Source organism: Spermophilus citellus (genome assembly GCF_964194105.1).
Source record: "Spermophilus citellus genome assembly, chromosome: 4".
NCBI lineage: Eukaryota > Metazoa > Chordata > Mammalia > Rodentia > Sciuridae > Spermophilus > Spermophilus citellus.
Window position 1 is genome coordinate 226,065,758 of NC_138185.1, and position 24,087 is coordinate 226,089,844.

Sequence of the window (24,087 nt, forward strand, 5' to 3'; positions counted from 1 at the left end):
CCAGATGCTCCATGCCTATTGTGAGTCCACATCCACATATCAGAGAGAACATTTTGGCCTTTGGTTTTTGGAGACTGGCTTATTTCACTTAGCACGTTAGTCTCCAGTTCCATCCATTTTTCCAGCAAATGCAATAATTTTGTTGTTCTTTTAGCTGAGTAATATTCCATTGTGTATATGTGCCACATTTTCTTCATTCATTCATCTGTTGAAGTGTGCCTAGGTTGCTTGCATAGCTTAGCTACTGTGAACTGAGCTGCTATAAACATTAATGTGGGGGCTGGGAATGTGGCTCAGGCGGTAGCGCGCTCGTCTGGCATGCGTGCGGCCCGGGTTCGATCCTCAGCACCACATACCAACAAAGATGTTGTGTCTCTCTCTCTCTCTCTCTCTCTCTCTCTTTCTCTCTCTCTCCTCTCTCACTCTCTCTTTAAAAAAAAAAGAATAATCAAATAATTATAATCCTTTAAAAAAAAACATTAATGTGGCTGCATCAAAGGGTCATTTTCTAAATGTAAAAATCAGCAATGTTATTCACTTGCTTAAAACACTCAGGTCTTCTGTTCCCAAAACATTTGGTATATAAACAGGAAATGGTATATAAACAGGAAACAGGTTTTTTTTCTTCTTGAGTCTAATGTGATATTTGTGTGAATCTCTAACTTCCCCTCAGAGAATCCCATAGGGCTCAAGATATCCACTCTGAGAAAACCCAGAGGATAGGACAAACTGCAGAGTCCTAGCCTTCCAGGTCTTACTCCTCTCAACATGGAACTTCACTCTTAGCTCCAAAGGAGTGAGTCAGGTTTCACTGGTCATGGTCCCTCTACCCATTTCCCTTTTGCTGTAAACTCCTATTCACTCTTCAAAACTCAGCTCACAGCAACCAACTGCAAAACTTCATGTATCTCCTCTTCTCTCCAGGGAAGCCACAAGCTCCTTACTCTGTGATCTATAACTCTTCCCAATCATTCTTCACTTCAGTGAGCATTACCATGTCTCCCTTCCCTCTCTAGACCATGCCTTCCTGGCAATTTGCTGTCTCATCTTTAGTTTCCTGTTGCTTAGTCAGTACCTGACACATGATACGCACACTAAAATCTAGCTAATTTCATGAATGACACAAAAGTCAGAACCCCACCATGCCTGAGAAATTCGTATACACTAGCAGAGCATGATGTACCCAGTCTACTCAATAAACCTGCATTATCCATCCTCCTTAAATACGTTTTCTTTCTGTGTGCTGGGGCTCTCTACCTTAATGAACTAAAGAATCTTCAATACAAATGTCGTACTGTGCAAATTCTAGAAGCATCCTTTGTTCATATTTAAACATCTTTGAAATCACAATGTATTTCACAATTGATGGCATATCACAATTTAATGGGTAAATGTAACTTTCTCTTTAATAATATGAACAGAACAGAGAAGAAACACAATAGGATTAGGGAACTGAGGAAAACAATTAAAGGAAAAAAGAAGTTAATATGTTATCCTTCCTAAAAGATTAATATGTTATAAATAGAGATTTGGTTAGCTACAGCAGGAAAGCAGAGCTGAGCGACCACGTTGTAAGGAACACAGCATGCTGACGGGGTGCTCTTTACTCTTTTTGGAAACCATTCCTCTGCCCACATCACATGAACACACCTGCTCACGACCACCACTGTCCACCCACCTGACCCAACCTGGGAAGGAGCCTCCTCTGTGGTACAGCACTATTACATTACATAACCAGCACTTTTCTTGACTACATCCTCTACTCAGTGTTTTGAAACTCCCAAGAGTGAGTTGTGACCCATTACCTCATGTTGAAATCACCTAAGTGTATCTCATCCTGTGTATTCAATTTTTTTTAATTGAAAAAAAAAATCTTGAAAAACTCAGAACTAGATCCTAAGCCTACAGAGGACAGGCCTTCTGTTCTCTAACTTGGCACCTGAGTAGAACACTGGACACACAGAGATTCTCAGAAATGAAGGACAGGAGCCTGTTGTCAACCCTAACTTCAAAACATACCCAGAATCTGCCACATGTACCCACTGCTGCCACCCTAGCTCAAGCCTCTACCACCTCTCAGACAGGATGTGTGCAAGAGTTTCTGTTTTGATGCTTGCCCTTTAGATACATCACTTCCTTGGAAACCTTCCTGTGGTTTGCTCTCGTCTGAGAAAATTCCCAAGTCCTAAGTGCTGTCTACAAGGCCCGCATGACCTGCAACACATACATTCACACTTCTTGGACACCTCCAGTTGCCACTCTTCATTTCCAGCCACCTAACCTTTTTGCACCTCCTCCAACAGAGCAAGCCAATGCCCACTTCAGGGCCTGGGCACCCACTGTTCTGTTGGATAGCTGCTCACATGCCTGGATTACCTCTTCCTTCAACACCTGGTCAAGGAAGTGTTCCCTAACAATCCATCTAAAATGGCAGTGTTCCACCTCTCAGTCCTTTTAGCCTCCATACTCACCACCATATCCTCATCTGCTTACCCCTGTCTCCTGCCACTAGAGCATAATATCCCCAAGATCAGAAATTCTAGTTAATCCACCACTGTATCATTAATGCCAAGCACATAGTGTGCACTCAATCAACTCCCCTAATTATATACAAAATACCTTTTCATATTATGTTTTTTGAATTATGAAACATAGAGGCTTGTCTGCCTTTTCATACACAAAAAACTAGTCAATATTTTACCCCTTTGATTACTTAGTCCACATCAGAGAGAAAGAAAAATCCTGAAAAAAAAACCTGTCAGTGTGAAAGTCAGGTGCCCTGAACAAATCAAGGACATGATATTCAGCAGATTTCACTCATACCTAGATATTCCTTCCCAAAGCCTTTCCTCTTTCCACAAGGTGGCACTGCAGGGTAACGGGGTGGGGTGTGATTCCCACCTGCTACAAACTCTGAAGACCCTAAACCCTAAAATATAACCCTAACCTTCACACTATACCTCATACTTCATACCGTAACCCCTCACACATAACCTCACCATAATCCTTTACCCTAATCCATAATCCTAACCCTTACTGTATATCCTAACCATATACCCTTATAAATCTTAATTATTCTATCCCCATTGCTACCCATCTTATCCTGCCCCTCACTCCTCCCCAAGCCTGATCCAAACCATGTGCCCCTAAACACATACACACATACACACATACACACACACACACACACTCCCCTACCCCGCCCCCTCTCTCTCAGAGGTAGGATCAAATTAAATACAAATTCCAATCATGGAATTCTTTTTTGGAAAAAAAAGCAGAACTGACCTTAGGAAAGTGATGAAAAAAATTTTTTAAATACTACCTATTTTTTAAATGTATCTTTTTATTTATTTTTAAAATATTTACCCTTTAATTATAGTTGGATATAATACCTTTATTTCACTTATTTATTTTTATGTGGTGCTGAGGATTGAACCCAGGGTCTCGCATGTGGGAGGTGAGTGCTCTACCTCTGAGCCACAACCTTAGCCCTGAAAAAACTTTTTTTTAAAAAAAATGAGAAGCATAAGACTGCAGAGGTACATATTTAACCCTCTTAAGAGGACATGTGTACTTAAATATTTCAGAAGTATCTAGTCTAAGTTAAATGGCCATTAAATTAGACCCCCAATAACCATATCAGTTTAGTTCAAGTCACTATTTACTTTAGTAATTTAACATTTAACATAAATTCATTCCATCATATAAAAATTTCCTCTCGCCAATTTGAACTGGCACATTTGCTGAGAATAGAAAGACATCTCGGTTTCCCTTTAACTTATTCACATAATTCTACCATTATCTAAAAAACGTATTTTGAGTCCAGGCACAGTGACACACACCTGTAATCCCTGTGGCTCATGAGAGGAAGCAGGAGTAGTACACATGCAAGGCCAGCCTCAGAAACTTAGCAAGGCCCTAAGAAACTTGGCAAGACCCTGTCTCAAAATAAAAAATAAAAAGGGGGGGCTGGGGATGTGGCTCAAGCGGTAGTGTGCTCGCCTGGCATGCGTGCGGCCCGGGTTCGATCCTCAGCACCACATACCAACAAAGATGTTGTGTCCGCCGAGAACTAAAAAATAAATATTAAAAATTCTCTCTCTCTCTCTCTCCTCTCTCACTCTCTCTTTAAAAAAAAAATAAAAAAAAAAAGGGCTGGGGATATGGCTCAGTGGTTAAGTGACCCTGGGTTCAATCCTTGGTATGTAGGTATGTATGTATGCATGCATGTATGAATAAATAAACAAATAAAAAAGAGTAGCCTCTATTCTGACACCAAGGCTCCGCAGTACTGGAAATCTCTGCTTGCGGTGACACTTGCTTTACTGGCATCCCTACAAATGTTACAGAAGCAGAACAAGCACTGAACTTCCAATTGCAACAATGACCCACCGGTGGACTGCAAAATCAATCGTGGATCAGCACCATTTTGCTGAGAGAAAATGTTTGGAAAATATACATTTAGTAAAGGACTTGTATCATAAATAAACAAGAAAAAAAACTCTTAAAACTCAGAAACATCCTAAGCCAATTTTTGAAATGGGAGTGATCTGAACAGACATATAACTAAAGATGACACACAGCAAATATGCATATGTAAAGATGCCCAATATCACAGGCCACCAGGAACTACTATCAGAACAAAGAGACACCATGCTCAATATTAGAAGGGCCAAAGTCCTCAACACTGCCACGCCAAAGGTGAGAGTAGCGCAGAGCAAAAAAACACATGGGCATGGATATAAACTGCCATGGCCACTTTGGAAGACAGTTTGATGGTTTCTTGCAAAACAAAAAGGACTTTTACCATGTGATCCAGCAATAGTGCTCCCTAGTGTTTACCCAAAGAAGCTGAAAACTTATATCTACACAAAAACCTGCACACTAGGGTTGGGCTGGCTATAGCTCAGTGGTAGAGCACTTGCCTAGCATGATGACATACTGGGTTCGATTCTCAGCATCATACATAGATAGATAGATATATAGATAGATAGATGTCTGTCAACTAAAAAAAATTAACATCCTGCACACTAATGTTTATAACAGCTTCATTCATAACTGCCAAAACACGGAAGCAGCCAAGATATCTTCCAGTAGGTACATAACAAACTGGAACATGCAGACAACAGGATAATATTCATCAGTAAAAAAGAAATGAACTGTCAAACCACAAAAGACACAAGGACCCTTAAATATATATTGCTAAGTGAAAGGAACTAAGCTGAAAAAGTACTGTAGGATTCCAACTATAAGACTCTAGAAAAGCAAAACTATGGAGGCAGTAAAAGGATCATTGGCTTCCAGGGTTAGGAGGGAGGGACAGCAGCACAGGTAGACCTTAAGAGACTGTTAGGGCAGTGATACTATTCTGTATGACACTACAATGGCAACTACATCTCCTTACACATCTGTCAAAATCCACAGAATTCTACAACACCAAAAGTGAACCATGGTATGAGCTATAGACTTCAGTCAACAAAAATGTACCAACATTGGTCCATCAACTGTAATAAATATCTCACATTAATTCAACATTAGTAATAGGGGGCTGGGGTTGTGGCTCAGAGGTACAGCGCTTGCCTCACATATGCAAGGCACTGGGTTTGAGCCTCAGCACCACATAAAAATAAAATAAATAAAATAAAGGTATTGTGTCCAACTAATATATATATACATACACACATATATACATACATATATTTAATAGGGAAAGCTGTGGGAGGAGGCAGTAGTTGGAAAACTGTACTTTCTATCCCATTTTTCTGTATGTAGCTGGGGGGAGGAGTGTAAGTACAGAGTCACCTTGCCAAACATGTTTCTTAGTGGGGGTCATGGTCCAACACGTTTGAAAAAAAAAACACGAAGTTCTCACGAAACCTAATAAAACTTTCACAAAAACAAAACACTAATGAAAAGTCACTGAATTTAAAAAAAGTCCATTCCCATCATTATTTTTTGGTGCTCATTTTTGGGCACTGAGGTATATGTACCTTACATATTCTCAATTTCCATACCAACTTTGTGAGATAAGGTATTACTGTTCATTTTATAGATCAGGGAAACAGGCTTGGAGAGTTTAAATAACTTGTCCAAGGTCAGTCACTGAGCTAATACATACCAGAGCCAGGATATAACCCAGTCTATGACTCCGAAGCTTAGGCTCTGAACTACTACTCTGAACTGCTTCAAAATAAAATAAGAGCCAGATGTTCTGGTACATGCTTATAATCCCAGTTACTGGGGATGTTGAGGCAGAGGATCAAAGTTTGAGGCCAGCCTGGGCAACTTAGCCAAGTCCTGTCTTAAAATAATAAGAGCTGGGATGTAGCTCAGTGGTAGAGCACTTATCTAGCAACAGGCAAGGCCCTGAGTTCAATCACCAGAACCACAAAATGAAGAAGTTAATTTAATAAAAGGTTGTGGGTATAGTTCAAAGCACATGCCTGGTATGTCTGGGTTCAATCCCCAGCACTACAAGAAAGAAAAGGAAAAAAGTTTCAACAAATGCCTTCCAAATATACTCCCCCATTATTTAATAACTTCTGTACTAATCAAGTTTTACCTAGTGTTTACATGTAAAACTATCAAATACAAGGTGAGAACTTTTTAAATATAATCATTACAAGGGGACCAGAACAAAGAATCATGGCATTTTTTCTAATTAATCAACTATAAAATTAACTAAAACTACATTAATACTCTAATCAAATCTTCTTGATTTTTCCAAAAATTTATATCAGGTACATCAACAATTCTCAGAATAAGAATTCCTCTTTCTTCCATTGCTTTGTAAAATATAATTCTGTTCTGGGGAGGAAGGAGATTGAGATGGGGCTTTGCGATGTTGCCCATGCTGTTTCAAACTCTTTGACTCAGTAATCCTCACCCAACTAGCTGAAACTACAAATGTGCACAACCAGGCCCAGCCCTATATGTATTTTTAAAATATATGTAAATATCCACTCCTGCTTATATACCCAAGAGAGTTAAAAACATGTTCACACAAAATCTTGTACACAAATTTTTACAGTAACATTATTCATAACAGCCATTCAATCCAAACTGCTGAATGGCTGAACAAAATGTGGTATACCCATAACAATGGAATATTACTTGCCCATAAAACAAAAGGAGGGCTGGGGTTGTAGCTCAGCGGTAGAATGCTCACCTTGAATGTGTGAGACCCTGGGTTTGATCCTCAGCACCACATAAAAATAAACAAACAAAATAAAGATATTTTAAAAAGAAAAAAAAAAGAAAGGAAATGGGGCTGGGATTGTGGCTCAGTGGTAGAACACTTGCCTGGCACATGTGAGGCACTGGGTTCGATCCTCAGCACCACATAAAAATGAGTAAATAAAAATAAAGGTATTGTGTCCATTTACAACTAAAAACTTTTTTTTTTTTTAAAGAGAAAGTGAGAGAGGGGAGAGAGAGAATTTTTTTTTTTTTAAGAGAGAGTGAGGAGAGAGAGAGAATTTCTAATATTTATTTTTTAGTTCTCGGCGGACACAACATCTTTGTTGGTATGTGGTGCTGAGGATCGAACCCGGGCCGCACGCATGCCAGGCGAGCACACTACCGCTTGAGCCACATCCCCAGCCCCTACAACTAAAAATTTTTTTAAAAAAGGAAGAAAATGAAAGTTGCAACACAGATGAACCTTGGAAACATTATACCAAATGGAAGAAGTCAGGCACAAAAATACTGTGCAGAACAGGAGGCTTAGTGGTTATCAAGAGCTGGAGGGGATGAGAGAGAGGGAGTGAAAGCCCATGGGACAGGATTTCTTTCTGGGGTGATAATACTTTACAATTAGATAGTGGTGATGGTTACACAACTCTTGTGAATATACAAAAAACACCAAATTGTACACTTTGAAAAGGGGTTAAATTTATGACATATAAATTACGTATCAAAAAAACATATCTAGCTATGCCAGTTATTCAACTATATAATCAGTATTTTTTCCTCACTGAAAACTTTAAATAAAACATTGTATTATTTCCTTCTGTACAACTGTCAATGTTTACTTTTCTAGTAGTAAACATTGACAGTTGTACAAATCCCCTTTTTTCATGATGCAAATGCCACAAATTCACTAATAATCCTTTTGTCAGCAAGAAAATGGGGCTTAAAACAAATTAGTAAAATAATATCCTCAAAGAGCACTTTTATATAATCATGTGTACAGATACATCAAAATCAGAATACAATTTCCAAGAGAAAAGTAAATCCAGCAGCCCCTTGTCTTTTTATAAATGTCTCTATCCACTTTCTCTTTCAGATGGTAGTAAGCTTTTAAAAGTGATGATGCTACTTTGAATTTGCTCCATAGAGCTTCAAGCTACTGTTCTCAAAATGTTTCTCATCTTTAGAAAACTAAGCAAAAGTGAAATGTGGAAAACAAAGGGCCAATGCCTGGAGATTCTCTATGCCATTTACAAAGAGAAAATACTTACACGGATGTCCCTAGGCCTTGTGGAATCTCTACTCAGGCACCAGTGACAGGAGCCATGATAAGGCGCCTAATGGAACAAGACAGATCCCCACTGTTACAGCAGAGCAACCTGGGGGTTAAGTCACACCTAATGAGGTGAGTTCCAGGAGAGAAAGGGCTCAGAGTCTGCACTGTTCAAAAACTGCAAGCAGGACCAGAAATCACTATCAAAATGAAGACTATAATTTGCTAATTTCTATTTCAAGTATTATATTAAAAAGTCTGTCTAAACTTGCTTTTCAACTTTAAAGTAAGGCCTAAAAGTTTTAAAATAAGTCTCTACAATAAATATTTTATAATCATTAAAATTATTTGAGTGTTTGGAGTAAGGTATATACATAACTACAAATTCTATTTTTCTAAATTCTGCTGAAATTGACATATTTTAGGTGCTTAAAGTCAGAATGAAACTTATAAGATACATAATGTCAAAAGACTTTCACCAATCATTAATTTATATAAATAAATAACAGGTCCCCATCCCCTGTGTGTGTGTGTGTGTGTGTGTGTGTGGTGCTAGGGATTGAATGCAGGGCTTGTGCATGTGAAACAGGTCCCCTTTTATATCCAAACTATATCATTTAATTCTCCCAACAGACCTATGGTTCAGATACTGGGATGATCCCAGCCTGAGGATAGAACAGACTGTCCAAGGTCACAAAAACCTAACCCAAGAGCATCTGCTCCAGACTCACATTTCGGCTTCAAGTAGAGTTCAGGAACAAAACATGAACACTGGCTCATGGATACCAACTAGCCTCGTTCTTCATCTTGAGAAAACTGCAGAAAATATGCTTTATCCAGAAGTGACCAGATAGAAACACAAAAATCAAACCATGAACTCACTTCATAACATATAATGTACATGTACCTGTGGAAATCAAAACATATGACAACAAGAGAGTAAACTGGTAGATATTCATTAAAATCGAAAGATAATGTACTCGGCAGCACAGACTGTTTCCAGGCAAGAAACTTCCTAGGAAGAAAAGAGCTGCATGGTGAGTAACACCTGTTTTCCCAATAACTCACGAGGCTGAGACAAGAGAGCCACAGTTGAGGCTAGCCTCAGCAACTTAGCAAGACTCTGTTTCAAAATAGAAATAAAATAAAATAAAAGGATGGAGATGAAGTGCAGTGGTGGAGTGCCCCTGGGTTCAATCTCCAGTAACAACAACAAAAAAAAAAAAAAAAAAAAAAGAAGAAGAAGAAGAAGAAGAAGAGGGGGGGGGAGGAGGAGAAAACAAAAAATAAAAACTTCAGTGTCTTCCCCCTTTATACACTCACCTCTTTATAAACATGGCCTGGGTGCTGAGGTTTGGGTCTACTTTGGTATCAAAGGGCCCTTATAAAAACTCATATATAGGACTGGGGTTGTAGCTCAGTAGTTGAGCACTTGCTTAGCATGTATGAGGCACTGGGTTTGATCCTAAGCACCACATAAAAAAACAAAATAAAGTTTAAAAAAAAAAACTCAAGTATAATCTGCAGAATTTTATCACTATTCTTTTTGAAGAGAAAATTACGTATTCCACAACTTAGTAAAATATGAGGCTGAAAATTAGGTTTCATATATCACACAGCCATAATTTCTAATCTTCCACACAAGCTGTCTTGTGAATGGTTGAATTTCTGAATGCTAACAGGTGTGATTTTCACAGAGGGAGAATAATGAGCATTTTTCCACACCTATGAGACCATCATACACCACTGATTCAGTCCTCACAGCAACATCAACCAGGACAGCCTTCACATGACGACTCTCCTCCCTCACTGGGACTCAGTTCCCAGGGGTCATTCTTATTTTACTTGCCTTGTCTCCTTTACCACTGCTGGCTCAACTAAGACACAATGAAAAACACTCATCATTCCTCAAGTATTCTGAGTGCCTACCATGTGCTGGAGAAACCGCACGGACAAAGCAGACAAAGTTTCCTGCCCTTTTAGAGTTTTTATTACAGACCGGGGAAAGCCACAAAGCAAATAAAACATATAGTATAGTGGATGATGATACAGACTGTGAAGAGGACGCAGGCAAAGACAGCAAGTGCAAAGGCCCTGAGGCAGAATGAATGCCTGACAAAACTGGTGAGCCCAGTTTTGCCCGGGGAGAGGAAAAAATGGAAGGAGGACAGGAAATGAGATAAGCAACCAGTTAGGCTTTTTCCTGGAAGGAAATTAGAAGACCATGGCCTATTTTGACATGAGGATTTTCAGGATCACTTTGGCTGCTCTGCTGAGAACAGACTGAGGGGGAGCAAGCACAAATTATGAAGATACCTCAGTAGCTAAGAATTCAGGACAGAGAGAGTCTTAGGAGACTCTGAAGGTAGCTTGGACAAGGCCCACTGATGGCACAGATGTGAACTACAAGAGAAAAGAGCCATGTCCTAGCCCTACAACCCTGCTGACAAGGTCCCCAGAGCTGCCTATTCCTGCCCCCATCTGAAGGTCTAGTTGTCCAGCTCTCCCTCCGGTATCTTTCTAATGCTCTCTTTTCTAAGGTTATAAAATAAGAGCTGGTTTCTGTCACTTGGAACCAAGATGAACTTCATCACAATTATCACTTTATGAAAAGAAACATCAGGTGAGAAAGGCCCAGTCCTCACCCCAGGCATCTCAGACACTCAGGAAGGTGTTGAGATGTGGACAGCATGACCAGCTCCAAAGCTGTGCTTGGGGCATTAGGACAGCTGCCCTGGAGACCTTGATTGGTCCTCTACCTGCCCACAGGTACGGAGCTTAACAACGAGGGGCAGGGCAAGCAGACATCCCACAGCCCCCAGAGCTCCCGGGCAGGCCTGGGAAGTGGGTGCATCCTGTCATGGAGAATGCCCTTCCTTCCTGGCCACCATGCCAGGCTCAGGCCTCAGCTCCTTTGCTCAGCAAACACAGGGAAGCCCAGCTCCACCCAGTTTAAGGCTTTGGTTGTTTCTATACAAAGAGGAAAAAATGGGGCAGATAGCCTTTGCTTATATGATCATCTTCCTACACATTACAAACAGTTTTCTCTCCTCTATGGTCTCAAAATAGCCCACATTAGTATTGGCTCAGCACATAAAATGTTCTCGCAAGAATCCATATTTTAACTCAAAACAAAATGTTTTGTCCACCAAGGTAACATTCATACCAGGCCTATTAAAAGAAAAACTTACACTTTAAACTGAAAATTTGAGACAACTGTTTATAGGTGCCTCAATTATTTTTTTTATTTTTTTTCTTAGAGAGAGGGAGGGAGAGAGGGAGAGGGAGAGGAGAGAGAGAGAGAGAGAGAGAGAGAGAGAGAGAATTTTTAATATTTATTTTTTCAGTTTTCGGCAGAGACAACATCTTTGGTTGTGTGTGGTGCTGAGGATCGAACCCGGGCCGCACGCATGCCAGGCGAGCGCGCTACCACTTGAGCCACATCCCCAGCCCTGGTGCCTCAATTCTTTTCAAACTAAAGTTTTTTGGGAAAGAAGTGATAAAAAATACTTTTTGGAATTTTGAGTTAGTGATCAGATGAGTGGCACTTGCTTCTTAATCCTCTGTAAAGCATTCAATTCAGTTCAATTCAAAGGGCTATACTGAGAATTTCAAACAAGCTATTAAAAAGATCAGTCATAAAATCTTGAAGCCAGACTAGAACCCAATCCAACACCCTTTCCCCATTTTACAGAGGAGTCAGTTGAAGCACAGAGATACAAGCTGTCAAGATTAATAAACCTCATCAGCAACAGAACCAAGAATGGAAACAGGGTCTCTGGACTCAGCAGAGCAGGCTCCCTACCATGGGTACTAGCTATGCTTCTTATCACATCAGACAGTCTCTGAAGCCTAGCACAACCTGGCCTGTGATGTTCTCTCAAATCTCATTCCCCCTCCCTTTTTTTATTTCCGTATCTGACAATACTTTGGGGCACTAAAAAATAGGGAAAACCTATCAATACTTTATAAATTGTAAATTAAGAAATTAAGTCACCAGAGAACCATAAAACAAAATTAACATAAGAAACATGATCAAATACAAATTACAAAGAAAGGGTAGCCAGTCACAAAAATATCTAAGATATGCACTGAAAATATAAGAGGGTTCCATAAATACCAGTGGGATCCTAGAAAATACAAGCTAAGTGACAATAATTTGTTAAATGAATAAATCAAAGGCACCTGATTTAGGGGCATAATTGAAGTGACCATATAATTAAGAACCAAATATGCCACTTTTGAGTGAGGAAAAAAAGAGCTAACAGGACAGCTTTCCAGGACAACTGGTCAAACCAAGACTTTCCCTTGTACATCTGGAGGGAGGGCCACCCGATATGAATCATGCCTATGGATATCTGCCTTATTTCACCTATTAAATCCCCTCTCACACACACACACTCTTAAGAGATGAGTATCACAAAGCAACACATATTTAATAAGCCAATGCTAAGAAAAAAACACCAAAAACCCACAGAATAAATTTACCTTTTCATGACATTTCATTCCAATTATCTACTTCACCAGCAGATAAAAGGCCAACCTTATAAAAAGATTCATCAATTCCTCCTGGAAAAAAAAAAAACTCTCCTTATCTTGCCTTAATTGACAAGAACAAGAAACAGAACCGCTGATGACCTGGGAGCAGATGCAGCAAGCAGCAGCATGCCCATCTCACTGATGGAGAAGTGGGTTCAAGAAAAGCTGAAGCCCTGGCTCCATACCAGGATCCAAGCAGAGATGACTCAACAGTGTGCCTGCAAAAGCACATTGCTACAAGGGTCCCTAGGCCTCTTTTAGGACAGCACAATTGGCAAGCCACTCTCCCCCTCTTCAAGGAGAGATGGACGGTGATGTTCTCTCAAAAAAGAGCCAGGGGTGGGTGGACAGAGAGGAAGAAAAGGGCAGTGTCCGCATGTGCTTGGCACACTCATCCTCTCTGGTCTTGGCTGGCTTCTTCTCAAGAGGCCAGCCAAACTCATGGACTCTAGTCTGCACCTGACAACCAAGATCCTATACCTGGGAAATCAACTGACCTTGGGGATTCAAATCCCCAGAACCCAATTTCAACCATCAAGGGCTACGCAGTCTAGCAGTCTTCCTCCTCAGCTGCCCCCTCTGACAACCGTAGCCCTGTACCAGCACCCATCTGCTGACACCATGCACGAAACCTCGTACTGAGCACTTTCTATATATGACATCTCTCAGTCCCACCAGAAATCTTGGAAAGTAGGCTTTTGTTTCTTTTAAGTATCTTTATTACTTTTTATGTGACAACACACATTTTTTAAAAGTGTCAACAATAGAGGAAATAAAAAAGAGACAGTCTCCTGTGACCCATACTGCAAAGCTAGCATATATCCTTTCACACCTTCTTCTACAACACAAAATACTTTTCTTCTTTCTTACAAGCCACAGAAGGTAGAATACTTGTTTTTTAACTGACAATATATTTTGGGCATTTTCTCATGAGCATTTACATAGTTCTACTTTGTCCTTTTATGGGCTATATGTTATTTCTTTATTTAGAGGTAGGACTTATTCCTTTCATCTTACATGTTGCTGAGAAAGGCACAGAGGTGCATGCATGCCTGTAATCAACAATAGGCAATATACCTAGATCTCGACTCAAAAAAAGGACTGGGGGTGTAGCTAAGTGGTAAAGCACCCCTGGGTGCAATCCCCAACAGAATATAAGTTCCAAGAGGTATATAAGTTGTCTAAGGTCACACAGCTAGTAAGTGGCATAGCCAAGCCTGGAACCAGGATTACCTGATTCCAAAGACCATGTTCTCAAGCACTCCTTCCCTATGAAGTAGCTGCTTTGCATGTTTTCACCAATTAGACTACAAACACCTTGGAGACGGTACCTACCATTGTGTGGGAAATAAATATATAAATATATATTAATAAATATATGCTGTATGCCACATTAAAGGTACTACATTTATCTTCCCTATTGAGCCCTATCTTTCTCAGATAAATGGAGCACAGAGTTGAAAGCACTGATCCCAGCATAGAACCACCTCCCACTCTGCTGGGGCCTGTTGGCCTTCCAGGTTCCCAGGATCATTTGCAACTCAAGACTCAGACCCCCTGCTTCAGTAGGAGCTTCTCCAGCAAAGGCTTTCACATGGAGAGCCCTCTGCTCCATTCATATACCCCAAGAAGTAAGCACTTCTTAGAGTTTTAGCAGTCCTCTGCATCCCTCCTCATTTTGGAGAGACACGGGTCATAAACTACTGCTTCATGGCAAACCAATAAGGCTGCACACCACAAGAAATACAATGAAAATTTCTAAATAAAAGTATGAAGCAATGAAGCTAGATCATGCTAGGTACTACTTTCGGGGTTGGGTAGCGAGTTTGCATAGATTCAAATGTCTATTTGAGCCTCCAAAAACTACAAACCCCCACTTTATGCCTTGTCATGCCATCTTGGTATTACTAAAGAATTCTGATTTGGTTTGTTTTTTTAAATATTTTTTTAGTTGTAGATGGACACAATACCTTTATTTTATTTTTATGTGGTGCTGAGGATTGAACCCAGTGCCTTCCACATGCAAGGCAATTCTGGTTTTGATAATTTATAGCACCACACTTCTTTTAAGTAATGGCCAATAATACCTCATAAACTTTTAGAAACAGGTTCTTATATTGTGTCATTAACCATAAAGCTCAGACACTTAATAACAGCTGTCACATGGTAAAACATGCAGGCAAAACACAAAAGTTCACTTTTCCATTACGTTTAGTCCTAGAATTTAACTACTTTTGACTTTATCATCAAAAGCATGAGCATCTACTATTGCTATTATTAAAAAATCCCATTCTCCCTCTCCACACAAGTATCTAATTACTAGCAACTCTCAAAAAGAGTTGATCCTCACTGAATTTGGAGCAAAGAGATGAGGGATACCAGAAACCCACAGTGCAGAGCACCATGAGATCACACATGGTGTGATCTGCTCCAGACTTCAGGGTCAAGAAAGATTTCCCAAAGGAAGCAACGTGCAGGCTGGTTCAGAAAAGGAGTTAGCCTTGGATGGAACAGGGTTGGGAGGTGAGCAGACGTGCTGTAGCAGCCAGAAAGAGAGAAAAAACTGGAGAGCAGGGCCCAACTCGATGGCCCTATTAGGGGGCTATCTTCTGTGGCAAACACTGGACAGTGGAGCAACCACAGGACCCTGTGGCCAGACATCTAGCCTGTGTCACTCTGCGTGGTGATACAGGACTGGCTCACAGCTTCATCCAGTGCTAAACAGTAACCTTTTTACCCACTGATTTTATTTTTGCTATGCTTTTCTAGTCTACTTACAAAAAATAGAAGAAGGCAAAACTCAAAATAATCCAGTGTGCTAGAATATACTGATGGCAAAATTAAGTTAGAACTAAAGTCTCCCTAGACATAGTGAGACTAACAAAGTATTTCAGAGAAAAAGAGTAGCTTAATTATAACAGTACTAGCAATTAAATGTTGATTAAAATCACCTCTTCAAAATTTTCCTATTTTTAATTATAATCTTAAATCTTTAATTATTAATTGCACTATTTCTGTTGTTGTCAGGCAGAATCAAATGTTGTAGCAAACAATTAGTTACCCAAAGACAATTTGAATGCATTCTCACAAAATGACAATTTAACATTTTTCTTCACCTGTGAAAATTTGTTTTATAAATGCTTATCTGAAATTAATCAGTCTTCAAACCAAGAATAGCTTTGAAATGTACTGAATCGAAACAATTTAACACTCTGAGGAAAAACATATTGGGTTAACACACTAGGTCTTGCTGTAAGTCCCTTCCACAATGACAACTCATTTATTTAATCTTCACAAAACTCAATGAGAGAGGAAACTGAAACAAAAGAAAAGTAAGTCACTTACCCAAGAAATAACAAGAATTGGGATTCAAACCCTACACCACCGGCTCCAAAATCTGTACTCCTTGACTATATTGCCTCTTAATAGTTTTACAAACTTAAAAGTAAAGATTAGCAAGTGAGGACTACTATATTAAAGCCCCAGCCATTTATAATCCTCATGGAATTAATTCTTAGGACAAACAGCATTCTCTGCACGGCTGGGGGTTTAACCCCCTTCTCTGAGCCAAACTCTGAAACTGCACTGGCCATCTGATGGCCACTAGCCACATGTGGCTACTGAGAACCTGAAATACAGTCAACACAAATTGAGATGGAATAGATGTATAAAATGTTCCAGAATATAAGAGACTTAATACAAGGAAAAAAAATGCAAAATACACCAATGATAGTTTAGTATTAAGTATATGTTGAAATATCTTAGATAAAATAGGTTTAAACATATATGTACGTATATATACATATAGATAGATTTTTTTTTAGTTATAGACAGACATTTATTTATATGTGGTGCTAAGAATCGAACCCAGTACCTCACACATGCTAGGCAAGCAGTCTACCACTGAGCTACAATCCCAGCCTAGTTTATTTATATGTTAAAACTAATTTCACCTGTATCTTTTTTTCTTACTTTTCAGTTGTAGGTGAACACAATAGCTTTATTTTATTTTATTTTATGTGGTGTTGAGGATCGAATCCAGTGCCTCACACATGCTAGGCACCCCAGCCCTCACCTACATCTTTTTACTTTTCTATGTAACTCCTAGAATTTATTTATTTATTTATTTTGCACTAAGGATTGAACCCAAGGGCACTTTACTGCTGATCTACATTCCTAGCACACACACACCTTTTTGAGAAAAAGATTAAGTTGCTTGGGGCCTCGCCAAGTTGCTGAGGCTGGCCTTGAACTTGAGATCCTTCTGCCTCAGCCTTCTGAGTCGCCGGGATTACAGGTGTGTGCCAACGTGCCCAGAAACTCCTAGAAATTTTTGACTTGCATTTGTGGCCAGTTATGATTCCACTGAGTACAACTCATCTACAATGCACCGAGCAGCTGTCTATGTCACCGATATTATTTACTCCTTTCTGATGACTCAGGCATCACAGAAACTTAAACTACACCCTGTGTGTGATCTCTAATTGTGATGCCTCAGGTGCTGACAGGTCAGGCTCCCCTACCACAGTCTCTGGGCATGCTTGAAGCTGTGTCTCTGTATGACTTCCAGCCCACAGCTACGCTCTCCAGCATCCGTCTGCTATAGCTACCGCCCTTCAGCACCCTCACATGTAGCAGCCAGGCAACTAGAACTTCAAGACATGGAATAATCAAGGTTCTGTGAAGGTGGAGGAGTCTGCGGCAAGCTCAACTCTGCTCCAGTGCTCAGTTTCTTGACAACTATTTTGACTGCACTGCTCTGCCAGCCAGGGGGACTCTTCCACTCCACATGCTAACCCCAGCTACATCTCTAACCCCAGCAATGTAAAACTCAATTTAAACTTATCAATGGTGTTTTCAATTTGAGAAGATGATGAAAGATGGAGATGGCTGCTGAACAACATGAATGAACCCAATGCCACTGAATCACACACTTGAATGTAACATTTTATGTCATGTATATTTTGCGAATATTTAAAAAAACAAAACAAAAAAAACCCTCACCAGTTTCACTCTCCTAGGGATCACAACCACACTCTTATGCAGGTCACTTGTGACCCCCAGATTCTGACCTCCACTGATTTTTCTAACATCATCCTTCCCTCAGGCCTCATGCCAGCCACCTTCCCCCCACACTGAGACGGCAGTGCTCTGCACATGTCAACCTCTCTACCTGCCAGCTCTTCCCCATCCTCTCTACCCCCAGCTTCCTCCTCAAACACACTCCATGTCACTTCTGAAACTTTCTCTACTTTTCAAGGTTGTGAACACCATTCTCACCACTGTGCTTTGCTGCACCCGGTACTCTATCACTTTGATCTTTGGCATTTTTTGTTTACATTCCACATGTGAGATCACTGAGAGTTGGGACAGACACAGTGTGTAATTAATGCATCCTAAATGCCTGTTGAGCTCATTCAGTAAACAAGCACTTACTGAATGCCAACCAGGGGCATGATATCCTCAGTACCAGGACACTGCATTGGGAGAAGAAAACAAAACTGCTTTCAAGGGGCAGCCACACACAACTGTCAGGCAGACATAGTACTATACAGAGAAAAAAAAAAAATCACTGTGAGGGGAGGGGTGTTTCCTACAAGGTGGCCTGAGAGGAGCCATCTAGGTATTAATCAGAAAAAAGGGAGTGAGCTTCAGATTTCAGTTCATGGGGAGTGAACACTGGGTGAAGTGCATCATATTCTGCTTCTAGCTGGATCTGAATAACACAAGTACTGGACAGGGAAGGTAAACTCTAATTTCTAAGAAAAGCAAACCATCCCTCTCTGTCCTATCAACTTGATATATTTTGCAATTACACTCATGTTTTCCTCACAAGGAAGGGCATAAACATGCTCCAAATGCAATAAAGACCTTTTCTGACTGAATGCTGTCTGCCATGAAGCCCTACTGTCAATGGAGAAAATATAAGAGAAGCCAAGTTTACCAAAAGCTCGTTAGGCAGGTTAACACTCTAAGCACCTGACAACCTCACAACCTTACCAAAGACACTGCCACTAAACCCATTTTAAAGAAGATAAGACATAAAAAAGCTAAATAATTTGTCCACAGCCTCACAGAGCTCTAAGTGCAAAGCCAGAAGCAGATACCCGCCTTGGTCTGGGGCTGTGCTGGTGAGCGTATGCTGTGCATATTCTCGTCTGTCTTTCCATCACAAGGCACTTTGCTCCAATTGTTATTTTTCCCCTTATTAATCCTAAAGTTGCCAAACATCTTTCTTTACATTATAATGAAACTTTACTTTTTACTTCTAGTTCTATCCCAAAAATCTCTGTCTATACTTTGGCCACTTGTGATGTGAACTATTGTTTACCAATACTATTTTCAAGGTTGTCATTAGATAAAAATGTAAATATGAAATAGAGCAAAAGGAAGAACACAAACTACCCTGCAGACACAAATTACACCTCTATAAAAAAGTACACAGGAAACTGCCAGGTTCTTGCAGCACCAAGATGGAAGAGCCTGTCAAGCCACTTCCTGGGAAGCCTGCTGGGTCAGTGGGTCTGGGAGTTGGCTGACCAGGCAAACTAGTCCAAGGTGATGTTGTGTGGTGTGCTGCAGATGCCCAGACAGCAACCTATCATGCCCAAAACATATATAAATCCACTTAGTGTAAGGCAAAGACTTTTTAAAACTTCGTATATTGTAGCTTAAGATTTAAGAGCAATACTTTTCAGGATATAGCCAGTATCTCAAGCTCCCACACAGCCAAAACAAAGCTCATTCTTCCCATAGCTCTTTAAACCTATTCCTTCTCAATTATTCTCTAACTTAAAGGAAAGACAAGCCTAGACACTGAAGCAATAAACTTGTTATCCTCAGCTCCAGCCCCTCTACTTCCTTCCTTCCTCTCTCCCACACACACTCACAGGCACTCATGTTCACTCCAACAGACCTATCAACTGGAACTTCCACCTCGCCTCAGATCCTCTAGTCAGGCCTGTACCAACTGGTCTCCCAACTGCTCTTCCCTGTTTCTTTTAATCTCCCTTTCTCCACAGACCCTCTATCCTCCACTGGCTCCAGAATTACCTTCCTTCTGTACAAATTTGACTGAAGCACTTCATTTTCTAAAATCATTGGTGGTTTATGATCACTCGCAGGACAAATTCCAAATCCTGTTATAGTAGGCATGCACACACATACCTACACACCCCTTTACAACAGGGCCAATTCTACTTTGCATGTCATTTCTCTCTTCATTCAAATATTTATTGAGCACCAACTATGTGCCAGTAATTAGGTTGGGTGAAGAGGGTAGAATGATGAATAAAAAGACAGAACTCCTGTTCTCATGACATTTATAGGCAAGAAAAGAAACAGAAATTTATCAGTCACACACACAAATGTTTAAGATTACAACTATAACTATAGGCTGAACATCCCTAGCCCAAAAAATGAAATGCAAAATGCTCCAAAACCCAAAACTTTGAGCATTCACACAAGGTCACAAGTGAAAAATTCCACTTGATTCATGTGATGGGAGTAGTCAAAATGCAGTATGTTGCAAATATTGTACAGAACTATCTCCAGGGTATGTTTATAAGGTATATATGAAATAATAAATGAATTCTACATTTAGATTTGAGAACCACCACCAAAATATCTTCTCTCCGCCTCTCTCTATATATATGCAAATATTCTAAAATCAAAAATAGTCTGAAATCATACTTTCAAATGTCACTTTTGGTCACAAGCAATTCAGATGAGGGACAGGGTTAGGTTATGAGGGATAGGGTTACTGCAAAGATATACCAGGGAAAATATTCTCAAGTTAAATAGTGGCAATAGTTGTACAACCTTGTATAAACACTAAAACCACTAAACTCGTACATCTTAAAAGGTGAATTTGGGGCTGGGACATAGCTCAGTAGTAGAGCACTTGCCCTAGTGTGTGTGAGGCCTAGGTTCCACCCCCAGCACCACCAAAAAAAGATGAATTTCTATCATATGTAAATTATTTTCCCTCTCACCTTGTCACTGGGCCTTTGCATCTGCCTGAACTATGATGATGATGACAATCACAACATATGGTACAAATCATTATTGCCCAAACTTCAGTTAAACTTTTCTCTAAGCATACCAACAATGCCACCAACAAAATCCTGCTCTGAACTGCACACTAATATTTCAAATGCCACATTAATTTTAATGAAACCTGCCTCATCTTTCCAGGCCTTTTACTGTTCTGCATAATATCACCATGCAAAGGTTTATATTTTCTAAAATAAGCACCAGCAGCTGTTGCTTTCCAGTTAGTATGAACAACAATTGTAAAGCCATCTTTGCAGTAAAATAAAGCAAAGCTATTAAGCCAAGAAAGTGTCGCAATAGACTCAGTTTAGCCCTAGAGCCACTGTTTGTGAAATAACTATGGCAACAGCACTTCAAGGCCCCCAAATCCCACCACACTTTAGCTGAGAAACTATTCCCCAGCTGGACAAAGATGCACACTGACAATCCCTTATATAAGTTCAACACAATGACCTGGTGGTTTCTGAGTTCTTATGATGCTAAAAATCCTGTTAATCACTTATACTGTCATGGAGTGTTCAAAGCATGATGCTAAAAAAGGAAAGAAGACTTATTTAAATGTAAACACAAGATGAAGAAAGCTATCACTTCTGGGGTTCACCCTGGGATTCTTTTAAATATTAAGCTCCATTTAACATAAATAAAGGGAAAAACTTCTAGCAAATTCAATATACCAGCATCTCTAGCAATGTAACTACAGCTGACTCTCCCAGTGACTAGTACAAAGCCTAGGAGCAAGGCATCTGAATCAGACTGCTTGTTTTCCAATCTTGTTTTGCCACTCACTAGCTAGGAGATAATGGTCAAGTTTCTTTACCTTTTCAGCATCAGCTCTCCATGCAGAGGCATCACAACAAAGTCTATGACCACAGTACCTTAGCACACAAGGACAAATGCCATTTACTAAGCACTCACTGCTACCAAACGAAACTGTAACAAGTAGCTACAAAACTTTTTCGTTGAGAAAAAAAGAAAAAATAAATTTAAAAAAAATTCTGATTGAACTATAGTTTTATGGAGAGTTATCCATTTAGATATTTTAAGTTGAGAAGCACTGTAATAAAGGCTTTTTTAACCCATCTTTGAATCATTGATACTTTGCTTCATTTTAGAAATCTCTGGGTATTCCAAGGTCAGAAACAGATTATCTTAAATGGTAATATATATAATTTTTATTTTAAAGAAATCAGATTTTTGGTATGTATGAAGTACTAGGGATCAAATCCAGGACCTCATGCATACTAGGCAAGCATTCTATCACTGAGCTACATCCATAACCCCCCTCCCCCCAAAACTGGAAATTGAAAAAAAAAAATCTTGTCCAGTCTTCAGTGTTTGTTTACTTAATTAAGTTGATAAGTCAAGTTCATCAAGTGGCTGAATTATTAATTAACAATAATAGCCAACATTTCTTGAGTTCTTACTATCTGCCCTACCATACAAAGATCCTTAGGCAGTGGGTTTACCAAAAGACTGCCAAAACAAGAATCAGGTAAGCCTCAACTTGTATGAAGCCAATATGAATGTTGGAGTTTCATGAAAATATCCACTATAAATCAACCAGCCCAGCCACAGACACTTGGAAATCGCCACGTACACATCTTTTGCAGATGAGAAACTGAGGCCCAAAGAGATAAAATCCAAAGGTTACCAACAAGTCTCACTAATTCCCATTCAGTGTTGTCAACTATATGACAAATGGTTTAAAAAGAGAAAGGCCCAGTATGTAGAACATGTCAAAATACGTTCTACTGTCATGATGTATGTCTAAAAAGAACAAATAAAAAAGAAAATTCAGGAGAGAGACAGAGACAGAGACAGAGACAGAGAGAGAGAGAGAGAGAGAGAGAGAGAGAGAGAGAAACATCTACACCTCAAAATGTTTCTACATTGTTGGGGGAAAAATATCCATTCAGTTATCTGGGTGCATTCTTATAATCCCAGCCACTCAAGAAGGTTGAGACAGAAGGATCAAAAGCACAAGGCCAACTGGCAACTTAGGAAAACCCATCTCCAAATCAAAAATAAAAGGCTAGGGGTATAGCTCAGTGGTAAAGCACCCCAGGGTTTAATCCACAGCACCACCAAAAAAGGAAAGATCATTCATTTAAATACCTGAAATAAGTATTTCCTTAGTATTAAGTATTTAGAAAGTTAAATATCAATCACAAAGGAATGTTATCTATACCCCACAGTAAAAAAAGCTGAAAGGGCTCCTAGGACAGAAGTGAGTGGAACCAGGAAGTCACATGGCATGGTGTGTCTGTCCACCAGAATCCTTCATTGGGAATAAAACACTTCAGAAATACTGGACTTCCCCCATTCAAATCAACTCCTTTGGAAAGGAGTAAAGTATCCTTAGACCCATCCTACCGACAACCCTACCTCCTCATGAAGTTTTACCAGCTTCTGAACATCTTTCAAAAAGAATGATGCTGAATCTAGGAAGTTTTCATCCTTTCCAACTTTATGTAAAAGTTTTTGTTTTTTTTTGGTGGTACTAGGTACTGTACCCCATGATGCTAGGTAGCACTCTATATCCCCAGACCTTTTTATTTTGTTTAGAGAGTCTCATTAAATTGTCCAGGCTGCCCTCAAACTTGCAATCCTCTGCTTCAGCCTCCTGAGAAGCTGGGATTACCAGTGTGCCACCAAGACTGGCTAAGTAAACATTTTTAAAATGTTTACTTAGTAGTCCCCTGACAGAAAGGGGACTACAGATAGCAGAATGCAATACTATTTTCATAAAGGAAAATTCCAAAATATAATTTTGCTTAAAAGAAGACAGGGAACTTTGTATAACAAGCAAATAAACTTTTACAAAGACTTTATTGTGGCAGACGAGAACTTAGCCAGATATACTCATTTATTTCCAGTAGCTGAGACTGGCTGCTGTACTGAACTAACTGATCAATTAAAGTTAACACAGATATTACACATGAATTACCAATTTTCAAATAAAATATATTCTAAATCTATAACCCAATATGGTAGCCACCAACTAACTATTGAGCACTTAAGATGTGCCA

General features: G+C 39.7%; 1 protein-coding gene across 1 annotated transcript in view; it reads right to left on the bottom strand.

The window, feature by feature from the left end:
- PPP1R13B (protein phosphatase 1 regulatory subunit 13B) overlaps positions 1–24,087 on the bottom strand; it is a 78,501-nt gene that overhangs the window by 51,742 nt on the left and 2,672 nt on the right. The gene's annotated exons all lie outside the window — the stretch shown is intronic.